The sequence below is a fragment of the Scylla paramamosain genome, chromosome 16 (genome assembly GCF_035594125.1).
Source record: "Scylla paramamosain isolate STU-SP2022 chromosome 16, ASM3559412v1, whole genome shotgun sequence".
Classification (NCBI taxonomy): domain Eukaryota; kingdom Metazoa; phylum Arthropoda; class Malacostraca; order Decapoda; family Portunidae; genus Scylla; species Scylla paramamosain.
Genome location: NC_087166.1, coordinates 24,871,266 through 24,883,765, shown reverse-complemented (window position 1 = coordinate 24,883,765; position 12,500 = coordinate 24,871,266). Strand labels below are relative to the sequence as shown.

General features: G+C 48.2%; 1 protein-coding gene across 3 annotated transcripts in view; it reads left to right on the top strand.

Moving 5' to 3' along the window:
• LOC135108177 (mucin-2-like) overlaps positions 1-12,500 on the top strand; it is a 91,723-nt gene that overhangs the window by 41,215 nt on the left and 38,008 nt on the right. For 2 of the 3 annotated variants that reach the window (XM_064018949.1, XM_064018950.1), the window contains exon 2: positions 9,700-9,769. The gene's annotated coding sequence lies outside the window, so the exon portion shown is untranslated. Of the gene's footprint in view, positions 1-2,159; positions 2,323-9,699; positions 9,770-12,500 lie in introns of those variants that run through there. The other variant, XM_064018951.1, reaches the window with a different exon arrangement.

Genomic DNA, 12,500 nt, shown 5'->3' with positions numbered 1-12,500 from the left:
AATAATAAAAATTTAAAGCGCCAGCGGGGACAGGTGCGTGCTACGCCAGCTGTGGGCTGCCAGCTTCACCTGGTGCGTGGACATGTCCTGCTCTTGGGGCGTGGCCGCCGCCTTTCTATTTTCTCTATTTTCTATATTCTTTCTTTACTTCTTTACTTAATAATTATTATTTTCTATTGTTTCGTTCCTTCATTCTTTACTCGGTTTCTTAATCATCTTTATCCTCCATTGTTCCATTCCTTCTAAGAGAGAGAGAGAGAGAGAGAGAGAGAGGTAGTCATATATAATAGTAGTAGTAATGTCTTGAACCTCCTTTTCCCCTCTGTCCCGCCTCTGCCTCTCGTCTCTCCGTCAGCTTGGATAAGACGCGTAGAGGAAGGAACACAGCTCGCTCCGTCTTCTCCTGTGCCCCTCCGCTCACCGCCTTCCCCTTCACGCATTAGTTTCCTGCCTGGGTCATGATTACTGGTTCACGTTGTTACCTAACGAGAGGACGATGAGCGGGGAAACCAGAGTGTTCGTGAGAGTGAAGAGCACCGCGTGTCATGGCCGCTGGACGCAATTATATAACTTTCTTCTCTCACCACAAGTCGCGCATTCCTCCCCGCCAGCTGTGTGTGAAGCATGAGTAGTGAGTGGTTCAGAAATGAGTAGTCAGGGAGCGCCTCTGTCATTCGCATTTGCCCATAAGGTGTGGCTTGTGAACGTGTTGGCTGCTGAGGACGGCGTGATGCTTGTGACGTGTCGTCACCCGAGGAACGCCACGTGGAGGTAAAACACCAAAGAAGGAAGAATATACTACAATAAGGATGGAAGAATGATGAAATGAAGGAAGAATATAAACATGTGTATAACCGTCTGAGGGTGTATAATGATCGAATAAGGTGTAAATAGCTGTAATTATTGCCCATGAACCCACAAGTGCCACTTGGATAACTAAGGATGCAACATAGAAGTGGCACGCTTCACCTCGGTAGTACTAGACAACTGTTGGCAAAAATTGTCACAGTACAGGCGATCAAAAGTTAGAACTACTTAATTGTTCTTTTGGTGTGGGTGGTGGTCGGCGGTAACACCATGTACTGATTCGTCTTCCTGTGTATTCAATTATCTACATAGGTACTGCACGCATGTGTACATATACACTTGCCTGCAAGCATCCTCCATCTGTCAACTTTATTAACAGAACTTCGTGATTACCTTACAACGCTGCCTGACAGTTGAGCATATGGCTGAAGACCAGCCTCCCCCCCCCACCCCCCCTCTCTCTCTCTCTCTCTCTCTCTCTCTCTCTCTCTCTCTCTCTCTCTCTCTCTCTCTCTCTCTCTCTCTCTCTCTCTCTCTCTGTGACATACACATAAGACTGAGACACAAGGGGTGTGTTGAGGCGGCGGTGGCCCGCGGGTGTACGGTGGTCTGCAGACAGTGCGGGCTGGTCAGCGCCTGGTGGTCAGGTTAAGGCTAGTGAGTGCCGCGGGAGCCGCCGCCTGTGAGGCACTGCGGGCCATGAGGTCGATGGCGCAATTTTTATGACGTAAGAAATCAGGGACTTTAGAAAGCCAGGTTGAGCGTGGAAAGCCTGACGAGCGTGGAGGAAAGTGAACAGCAGCAGCAGCAGCAGCAGCGTGCAGTACTGCCGCCATGCTTGGGGGGCAGCCAGGCGCGTGGACCTTGGTTTGGCTACACGCCGCGCCGCCTCGTCTAATGCTCCCCGCCATTTATGAATGAGTGTGGTTGCGCACTGTGACGCCTCCGCTACGCCTTCCCCACGCTCCACCGCGTCCTGGGTCTCGTGCAGGGCCGCTGGAGCTACGCTGAAGCCCCGCCGGCCCGAGCGAGCCACGTAGTGAGGCTGTGTGACGCCGGGACACACATACACACACACACACACACACACAGAGAGAGAGAGAGAGAGAGAGTCTGGAACATGGACTTCATCCCTGAATTGCTTTAATAAACCCCCTAATGTGCAGCATGTACTGTAACACATTTTTCCTCGTATATTAGTAAGCAAACTGTAACGCTATTACTTATTTACACACACACACACACACACACACACACACATACACAGTATAAACAAAGCGTGTGGCATCCACGGGCTCGGTGTTTCGTGAGTGAGGTTCGAGCAGCATTGAGACCTTAGTGTGTTGTGGTGTGGCGTTAGTTGCCTGGCTGCCGTCAGTGCGGCGGGGGCCTCCTCTCATTTTCCAATCGATCGTGGTGGGCCCGGAACTATAAATGGATCCACATCGCGGCGTAGAAGGCCCGCCATCTTTCCCTCCTTCCACTGGGCTTAATTTTTCAACACTTTTTCGTCTAGTAAGTTATATTTTGTACTCTCAATCCGTATTGTAAGGCAGGAAGCATTTTTGTTTAAGATCTAAGGGTTTTGGGTTTTTAATCAGATGTTAAAGGTCAAGGGTAATGGCACTCACGCAGGAAACATTATGGATGTTTAAGCTTATGAACACACATTGTCAGGCGTCCCGTGCACGCAGGAATCTTCCCCTTCAAGCCAAACTTTTCCACGCTACGGCGCCAGGCCAGTGCTGTGGCGAACACTTAGAGGAACGTTTTCTCAGTACCCAAGGGCTGCTGGGTAACGCAGGCAAGGCTATGAAGCGATTGAGTACATGTCCGTCTCATTCTGCCTGGGGATCGAACCTGGGACTAAACGGTTATGAGCTGAGGCCGCTGATTATTTCGGTGTGTGTGTGTGTGTGTCCCAGACGGCGTGGGGTGGTGTGTCGCCTGTGTGCGGGCCGTAAATGCGTCATTCACCGCCACTAATGAAGGAAGAGTCTCGCCAACAACACCCTGGTGACGAAAACACGCCTGACTTTTAGAGATTGAAGCCTTTGTGTGATTATTACCTTTTTTTTCCTTTATCATTATCAACATTTATTCCTTATTATTCTTCTCATCTTTGATGATGCTGTTATTGTTGTTGTTGCTGTTATGGCACTGCTGTTGTATTTTGGCGGTGTCTCGCCTCGTCACGACCTGACCAGTGCACGCCCTCACACAACAAGCAGCGGCCGATGCTGTGGACAGCAGATAACCAATGCGGAGAAGGAAAAAAACCCGTCAGCTAGATGCGCTTTTAATGACTGACTGTACGTAGAGCGAAGTGGCTGAGTGACAGAGCGTGGCACGGCAGGTGACAACCTTCCCTCTGTGATTACGTACGCAGTGCCAAGGTTGTCGGCACAGCAGCGGCGCCATCGCCTTCAGGAATCAGTCCCCGCGACACCCCTGGATCTGCCTCACTGGTAACGAGGCTGACGGAGGCGAGGAGGGTGACGTGGGCGGGAGGGTTCAAATGTAGGAGTGTCCCTGACAGGATTGATGGGGAGAAAGAGAAAGCATGGAAATGATGCCACGCGCCCTTTGTTGTTGCAGGCACGGTGGTGGTGGTGGTGGCGGTGGTGGTGATGTGCCTTCCTTGTTTTTTATATTATTTTTATTATTATTATTAATATCGCTGCTGCTGCTGCTGTTGTTGTTAGTAGTAGTAGTAGTAGTAGTAGTAGTAGTAGTAGTAGTAGTAGTAGTAGCAGCAGCATAATTAGTAGTAGACAATAATAGTAGTAGTAGTACCAGCAACATCATAAGTCTGGTAATAGTAGTACAGTAGTATTGTAGTAACTGTTTATTATTATTATTATTATTATTATTATTATTATTATTATTATTATTATTATTATTATTATTACACACACACACACACACACACACACACACACACACACACACACACACACACACACACACACACACATATCTTCCTACCTTTGTGACTCGAGAGTGTGTGTACCTTTGTGGGGAGTGGGGAGATGAGAAACACCGGGAGAAGGAAGAGGAGGAAAAGGAAGAGGAGGAGGAGGAGGGAGGGGATCATATGCGAGGAAGTAAGGGGAGGAGTAATAATTATTTAATCGACTGGGGAGGAGAGGTGGAGGGGGGAATGTGTGTACGAGTGTAGGTGGCTAGGTGCGCAGTTGTGGGTGAAATGCAGGTATTGTTGGCAGGTGACGTCATGCGGGTGAGGCGGTGCGGTGGTGACGGGTGTGGGGGGCAGGTGGCTTGCATCAGGGAGGGGGTTTTCAAACAACTCGTCGTCTTGTATCTTATTGTTCAAGTAGTGAAAGTCATTGGGATCTTGAAGAGTGTATTCATGATTATAGTTCTAGTTTATCGAGACTTCCGCACTTTCGATCGGCTCTGTTGTGAGTCTTTGGGATTACATGTTACTGGGTTAGGTCTTTTTTTCATGATTATGGTTGTAGTTAACAGGAATTCTGCAGTTTCGATAGGGTATAGCGAGTAGTTGGGATTGTCAAGAGTATTTTCACGATTCTGGTGATGGTGCAGTAAGAATTAACACGTTCGGTAAGGTCTCGTGAGTCACTGGGGTTCTCGTGTGTGTGTATGTGTGTGTTTCATGATTCTAGTAGTTTAACGAGTTGTGCATGTTTGTTCAATAGGGTGTAGTGAGTCACTGGAGTTTTCATGATCATAGTGAGAATTTAACAAATATTTTGCATCACCAGTGGGGAGAAACACTCATGAGAACCAGAGTAGTGGAAGTTACTGTAAATCTTCATGGTTGTAATTGTTGTAATTTAACAAGAATTCTGGTCGTTCGATAATGTCTTGTGATTCACTGCAGCTTTCAATTTTTTTATATTTTTTTATTTAATTCTAGTCGTAGTTTAACAAGGGTTTTGCATGTCAGTGTGGAAATACACCAATGAGAACCCAAGAAATAGAAGTTACTGCGATTTTGAAGGCTGTCTTCATGATTATAGTGACAATGAACAAGAACTCTGCACTTTCGGTATGTTATAATGAGTCTTTGGTGTTTTCAATTTTTTTTTGTGATTACAGTGATAGTTTAACAAGGATTTGGCGTCGTCAGTGTGAAAAAACAAGTAATGACACACCAGGAGTTATATCTGTAGTCTTGAAGCACTAATACTGACAGCAAAGTGTTCAGGGATGCAAGCGACGAGAGGGAAGAGGGACGCTGCCTCAAGTCTCTCTCTGTTCACTGCTTCTCTCTTCTTACTTCCTTCCTTCAACATTCACATTTCATCAGATATTCAGTCCCCCTTTTCTTTCTTAACCTGATAAAATACAATCTCTCTCTCTCTCTCTCTCTCTCTCTCTCTCTCTGTACGATTCCATCTGTGATTTTTCCTTCTTTCTTCCTCCTCCTCCTGTCTTTATTTTCCTCCTCCTCCTCCTCCTCCTTTTTCTTCTTTTTTCCTCCTCCTCCTTCTTTTCCTTCTTTTCTTCCTTCTCCTTTCCTCCTTTTCCTGTTTTTCCTCCGGCTCTTTCCTTTTTTTCTTTTCCTTTCTTTTCTTCTTCGGTGGTGATGGTGGCGGTGGTGGTGGCGGAGCGGCGGTTTTCTACAGTTTATGAGAGAAAAAATGTGTTTGCTCTTCCCTGCCAACTCTATAGAAACATGAAGGTGAACAACAGCGCGCACACGTGACTGTAGCAATTACCGTGCCGCGACTCACTGCCTCCTGGCGACGAAACAACTAACGAGGGAGAGCTTGCTTTGATAGCGGACTGCTGCTGGACGCTTCACGAGTCGTTCATTTCCTGGATGGCTTGGGGAGGGGCTCCGTGCACGCCAATCACGTACACAGCCCTTGGGAAGCACGTGCCGGAGTGTACATATAATGAGACTTTTCGGTACAAGACACGGAGTGAATGCGCTGTGGTGTTACTCCGCGCAGGTGACCCCCGCCCGCGGTAACAGGACTGCGTCGGGTGTGGATGGCCCGTTAGATCCTCACGCCGCTCGTCCGCTGTTCCTCACACCCTCCAGCCGCCACCTGCCCCCGTGTGCCCAGCGCTCGCGGCGGAGTGTTCGGCTATGTCAAGTCCCTGGGTGCTGCGTGCTGTGGCCGGGGCTTGGCGAGCAGACCGTATTCTCATGCTTTTAACTGTCTAGTGGAAGGTGTTGGGTTGTTCCGACTGTTTTCATGATTGTAGTGATAGTTCTGTAAAAATTCACCACCGTTAACAGGATGCAATGGAAGTTACTGAGTGTTTCAGTTGTGTTTTCGTGATTCTACTGATGCTTCAACATGGACTCTAAGAAACCCTCTAATCATCTGTGCCCAGTGAAAGTAGTCCCGATGAGAAAATAGTGTTTCAGATCACGGGCCTAAGTGGTGTTGCTTCACTGGACGTGCGTCTCCCGCTGAGCTGGTGAAAATAAAAGTGTTTTGGTAATGTATTCATGAAATGTAGAGTAACTTCCGTGTTTAGAGCGACTACAAGACCACCTGTAATTTAACTGAGGACAGATCTCGGTGGTGGTGACGTGAGGCAGGGAAGGGACGGTGTGCTTTTTATGTTGTATAGTGGACCTGATACTGATGTGTGTGTGTGTGTGTGTGTGTGTGGGTGTGCAACAACCATATTACAAATACCAATATCTACACGAGTTGGCGAGCGCACACACACACACACACACACACACACACAAACACACACACACACACACCACCAGCACCGCCACCAGCACCACAACCCAGCAACAGTCATGAACCCGCGCCTGAGTTTGTTCCTTCCACGCCCCGAGACTCCGGAATTACGTGGCGTTTTTCCGCGGGGTTTAATTCTGACTCACATTGCGTTTTTATAATTAGCGTTGTAAATCGAGGTTGGGAGGGAAGAGGAGGGAGGGAGGGGGTTGATGAGGGGGCCATTATGTGATTACCTTGGCTTTGGGGGGAGCAGAGGGAGTGGGAGAGGAAGGGTAGGGGTGTGGCAGTGTCTAGGCTGTGGGTGAGGGCAGCGCTGGTACAGTTATATAGGAAAGACGGACGGGCGGGTTTAGTTAGGGCTGGACGAGGAAGATTGCCTGTGATTGTTGATGTTGTGTTTCTGTTGCCGGGAATGGACACAGATAATAGATGGGTAGGTAGATACAGAAAGACAGATAAATAGATGGATTGGCAGACATAGGTAGATAAACAAATACACATGGATAAACAGATAGATACGTAAACATAAAGAAAGACATAGATAAACTGAGGCTGACAAATAGATAAATAGACAAACAATCATAGGTGATGATAGATAAACATATAGATCGACAGACAGACAGACAAACAGGCATAGATAGACAGAACGATAGATAGATATAAGTGCCGCGGTAAATTTACACACACACACACACACACACACACACACACACACACACACACACACACACACAGCAGTAGCAGTAGCAACAGCAGCGCCTCCAGTTGTCGCCTGTGTTACTGAGCTGGACTCCTGAATGAAAACTTTAATTATTGTCAAAAAAAAAAAAAAAGATCGTGTTTATTTCCAGTGCTAAGATAATTTGGTCATCATTCTCTCTCTCTCTCTCTCTCTCTCTCTCTCTCTCTCTCTCTCTCTCTCTCTCTCTCTCTCTCTCTCTCTCTCTCTCTCTCTCTCTCTCTCTCTCTCTCTCTCTCTCTCTCTCTCTCTCTCTCTCTCTCTCTCTCTCTCTCTCTATCTCCTCCCCTACCCTCCCCGCCCCCCCTTGTGCTGCAGCGGACACAATGCATACCTAGTTGGCTGCACCTGTCCCCCGTGAGCCAGGTAACCTAATTAGAGCCAAGCAAAAACGCCTTGAACAGCCAAGTGACACATTGTACCTGTTTTGTAATATGACGGTGCGGCGGTGCATTATATTACGCGAACCACTGCAGGGGGAGGAGGAGGAGGAGGAGAAGGAGGAGGAGAAGGAGGAGGAGGAAGAGGAGACGAAAACTTAGCGGGAAAAGGAAGAGAAGGAGAACAGAAAGAAATTAGATTAAAAACAAAATACGAGAGAGAGAGAGAGAGAGAGAGAGAGAGAGAGAGAGAGAGAGAGAGAGAGAGAGAGAGAGAGAGAGGAGAGAGAGAGAGAGAGAGAGAGAGTACAGAAGACAGACGAAAAGAAATAGGAACGGGAGGAGGAGGAGGAGGAAGAGGAGGAGGAGACGAGGACGGGGAAAAAAAAAAGAAAAGTAGAGAAAGGAGTAGGAAGAGACGAAAACGAAGGAGGAATAAAAAAGACGGAGGCGCAGAGGGAGGAGGAGGAGGAGGAGGAGAAAGATTAAGACAGAGGAAAGGGATAAAAAGAAAATAATAATAATAATAATAATGATAATAATAATAATAACAATAACAATAACCCATCTTTTGTCTCCAGTCAGTCAACACTTTCTTTCATCTTTGTTGTCAGCGGTACGTGTCTTTCAAAACAACCCTTCAGTCTTGCACGTGACCGTTTTATGAAGCTTAAGAAGACGTCAGATTAATGGAATGATAAGAAGACAACTTAAAGGAAGACAACCAGATGACTGCTCCTTTTCTTTATAAGTAGTGTGCGTCTTTCAAAACAGTTCTCCAATATCTCATAGTAGTCAACAAAAATGAACCCAACTCCTGATTAACCTGAAGGGGAGCGAGGACAGTCAACTCAATAATAACTGGTGGGGAGAATATTTAGTATCGATCTATCGCAGCTCGCGCCGTTTAGTTTCCCGTCGCGATGTGGGTAATGCACGCGTCCTGCCTTTGTGTGGCGCGATCACCCGGTAATTAGTGTTATGAAGCAGCCGTGTGTGTGTGTGTGTGTGTGTGCGCGCAGGCTGAAGTCACCGGCAGAATGTGATTCCTGTCTTCCTTTCCTCTTTTCTTTCTTTTCCTTTCTTCCTTTCCTCCTCCTCCTTTAATCTTTCATTTTTTCCTTCTTTCTTTTACCTCTTCCACTTGCTTTTATTTTTTCCTTCTTCCTCTCCTTTCTTTCTTTCCTCCTCCTTCAACCTTATTCATTTACCTGTATTTATCTATCTATATATCTATTTATTTACCAATATACCTTAAAAAAAGCGAAATAAATAGCAGATAAAAAAAAATAGAGGCAATATTTCCTTTAAAAAAATGACAACCAACACAAGCTATAAAGTAAAGAAAGAAAAAAAAAGTAAAAAGCCCAACACAACAATGACTTTCCCTGATTTCCTTCTGCACAACATTCGGAGGGAAAGTTGAGGCGCGGGAAGGTTTGTGGCGAGAGGTGGCGGGTTGGTGATCCCTTGCTTGGTGTTGGCGCGACCTGCCTGCTCGGATTGCCTCAGTGTGGGCCATATTCTGAAACACTTCTGCGTCGCACTCCACTCCTTTCCAAAGACTCTACATGAAGTAACTCGGGTTTTTAAGGATATTTTTTTTATGATTCTAGTGACAGATAAGCAAAGTTTTTACATTATTAAGAGGAGAAACTCTCTTCAGAACCTGGCTTGTCATCTATGTGGTCTTTGAAAATCGTCTTGGTAAGAGAGCAAAGCGTCTCTGAATACCGGCCTGTGTGTGTGTGTGTGTGTGACCCGCGCCACCCCCGCACCACGCCAGTACTGAGGCCCGTGTTGTGAAGCCTCAGTCTATCATTAGGACTGTTTTGAAAGGGGATACGATTAATGGGTCTCTCTCTCTCTCTCTCTCTCTCTCTCTCTCTCTCTCTCTCTCTCTCTCTCTCTCTCTCTCTCTCTCTCTCTCCGTTACGCATTTTCCTCTTTTTCCTTCATTTTTCCTTCCGTTTTCGTTATTTTCTCCTCCTCCTCCTCCTCCTCCTCCCTCCGCATTTTCTTTCCCTACCCTGTCTGCCAACCTGCTGACGCTGGTTTGCTATTGCAGGATCGTGAGCGAGGCCGCTGGACACACGAGGCGGGGGCGTGAGGTCGCGCCTGGCTGAGCCGAGCACCAGGTGAGTGTGAAGCTGTGGTTATTTAAGGCCTTGTCACACGATCAGTGAGCAAGAATGGTGAGTGGTGAATGCACGGAGACTGATCATGTGGACGTGCTGAAGTGAAGCACCATCCTTGCTCGAGTAGGTTCGCCATCGATGCTAAACCCCAACTGAACCACGCTCGTCAGGGAGCTTGCTGAGAAGCGTACTTGGCCACCACACTCACTCACTGAACGTGTGACGAAGCCTGTAGTGGTAGTGGAGGAGGAGGAGGTAAAATTTAAGTCAAATTTTACACCGAAATAGTCGGCAGATCTAGACTTGGTAGAGAAGGCGTGCCTCATGTAGTAGAGTGTTAACGGGGAGGCACAGCTATTGAAAGCAAAACTTAAGGCCAATTAAAACCGTTGTATAGTGTAGTGTTTTGTTGCGTAGGTTCAGAAAAGTTTAAAATCCAGTGTATGCAACCTTTTCCTTTCGTGCAGTTCAAATCGTTACAGCCTTTCACATCTATCAGACCAATTGCTTGCACCTCCTGTACCCGCCGCCCGCCACGCTGTAGTGCTTGCTGCTTCCCGCCCTGTCCCCTGTGCCCGCCACCCACCTGCAGTGTTGGGAGCAGGGGTGGACATCAGGAAGCCTGGAGTGGGACGCGCGCCTCGCCTCCCGTGCCAGGAACATGATGTCCGGCGCCGTGACAGGTGTCGGTCACTGTGCACACTTGACGACTGAAGTGGACGCGGCGCCCTCCAGATGGCAGCTTCTTCCCTCGGGAAAAAAAAAAAAAAAATCAGAGTAATTGGTGACGGCCGCCGCTGCGTCGCCTTCTCTGTGTTGGTGGAGGAATCTGCCGCTCGCTTCCGCCTCGCGCTATTCCCGCTTGTGAGGCAGTTAGTTAATGAAGCCAAAATTGAATGAAATTGGATCTCATTTTGGCCTCAACTCGGCTTTCCTGGCAGACACGGAACAGTGGTGCTCTGCTCGCCGCGAGGACAGCCTGAGTGAAGGCGTGGATGGAGGAATCGTCGGGGGAGAAGTGTGAAGGGCAACACTTCCTACAGGACTTCCTTTCCTCGCTCCTCCTCCTGTAGTGTGGAGGGAAGCACATGCCTTCCTTTCCTTCCTCTTCCTCCTGTAGTGTGGAGGAAAACAGGCCTCCCTTTCGTCGCTCCTCCTCCTGTAGCGTGGAGGGAAACACAGGTTTTCCTTTCCTCGCCCCTCCGCCTGTAGCGTGTGAAGGGGAAAGACAGGCCTTCCTTTCCTCGCTCCTCCACCTGTAGCGTGTGGAAGGAAGCACAGGCCTTCCTTACGTTGCTCCTCCGCGTGTGGAGGGACAGTGCGGGCTGGTCTGTTCTCACCGGCGGGTGGATTCCTGCACCCCTCGTGGCGGAAACGGGGTCAGGTGATGTACAAAAAGTATATGATGAGGTAAATTGTGTTGATGTGTCTGAGTTATCACGCTCGTTAAAACGGGAACAGCTCGCCGCTCTCCTTTCTAACCCGTGTTTCCGCGTTCACTCCACTTGGTGTCTTATACTTCCCGGTGTTGCGGCGCGGGGCTCACTCGCTGTTGTTGCTGCTGCTGCTGCTGCTGGTGCCTGCTCATCGCGGAAAGGAAAGAAAGAAATGCCTCGCGGGATCTTTGACAGAGGACACATTCCTGTTGGGAGAAAGTGGCTTATCGCTCTCACAATTTAGTGCAAGATTATTGTTTCTCTTTCACCTCTCCGCCTTTCACCCCGTGCTCAAGGCCGCCGTCACCCTCACCCCCCTCCCTCACCTGTCCATGGCCCCGGCACGCCCCCTCCTTTCCTACCTGTCCATGGCCGCGGGGGACGCCACACAGTAACACACAGGGCTCACAAATCTTGGAAGAATACGTCGTTCATCTTGTAGTTCACTTAGAGAGGATCTCCCCCACTAAATCCCTCCCGCGGCTGCGTCAGGAGGCCAGGTGGGACATGCACAGCTGAGGCCGAGGCGCAGGCAAGATGTACGAGTGTTGGGGCAATAAAACTGTCTCGCAAACACAACTGTAAGACATTAACAAAACTAAAATTGCTTCCTTATTTCCTTACTTCTTACTTCCTCACTTTCTTTATTTTTTTCTTCCCTCTCCTCCGCCACCACTACTTGCTTCTCCTCCTCCTCCTCCTCCTCCTCTTCCTCCTCCTCCTCCTCCTCCTCCTCCTCCCTTTAAGTCGATGATTACATTCACAAGAAAAGGGCTACATATCTTTTTTTCTTTTTTCTTGACAAGAATCAGAATCACAAAGTCTATTACATTCACAAGGAAAGAAGACTTTTTTACACCTTTTCCCTTGCAGGAATCTGAATTACAAGTGAACAGTTTCCTTATCTTGTCATGATAACATCCCTCATCCCCGCCACCACCCCACCAACCCTCAACGTGACGTGTGTTGCGGGTGGTGTTGTGGTGTCGCTTGGCAGTGAACACCAACACGAGACTCCTGGAACACCTTGCCAACGCCGCGGTGTCACAACACCTGGATTGCTTTCCTGGTAAAAGCTGCAGCATCATCTGAGTGTTGAACGCCGCATTGCAAAACAAGACAGGACTGCGCAAAACCGTGTCAGCGGCAGGACGCGTCACTAACAAGACTGTGTGACGCGCTATTATTCTTATCACAAGGCATGGTGACGCAACGCGCTTTTGTCTCACACTTGCAAAAAAGTTACTCTTGTCATCGGCGAGAAACCTCCTGCTCTTGCCAGCTTTCCTTCTCAC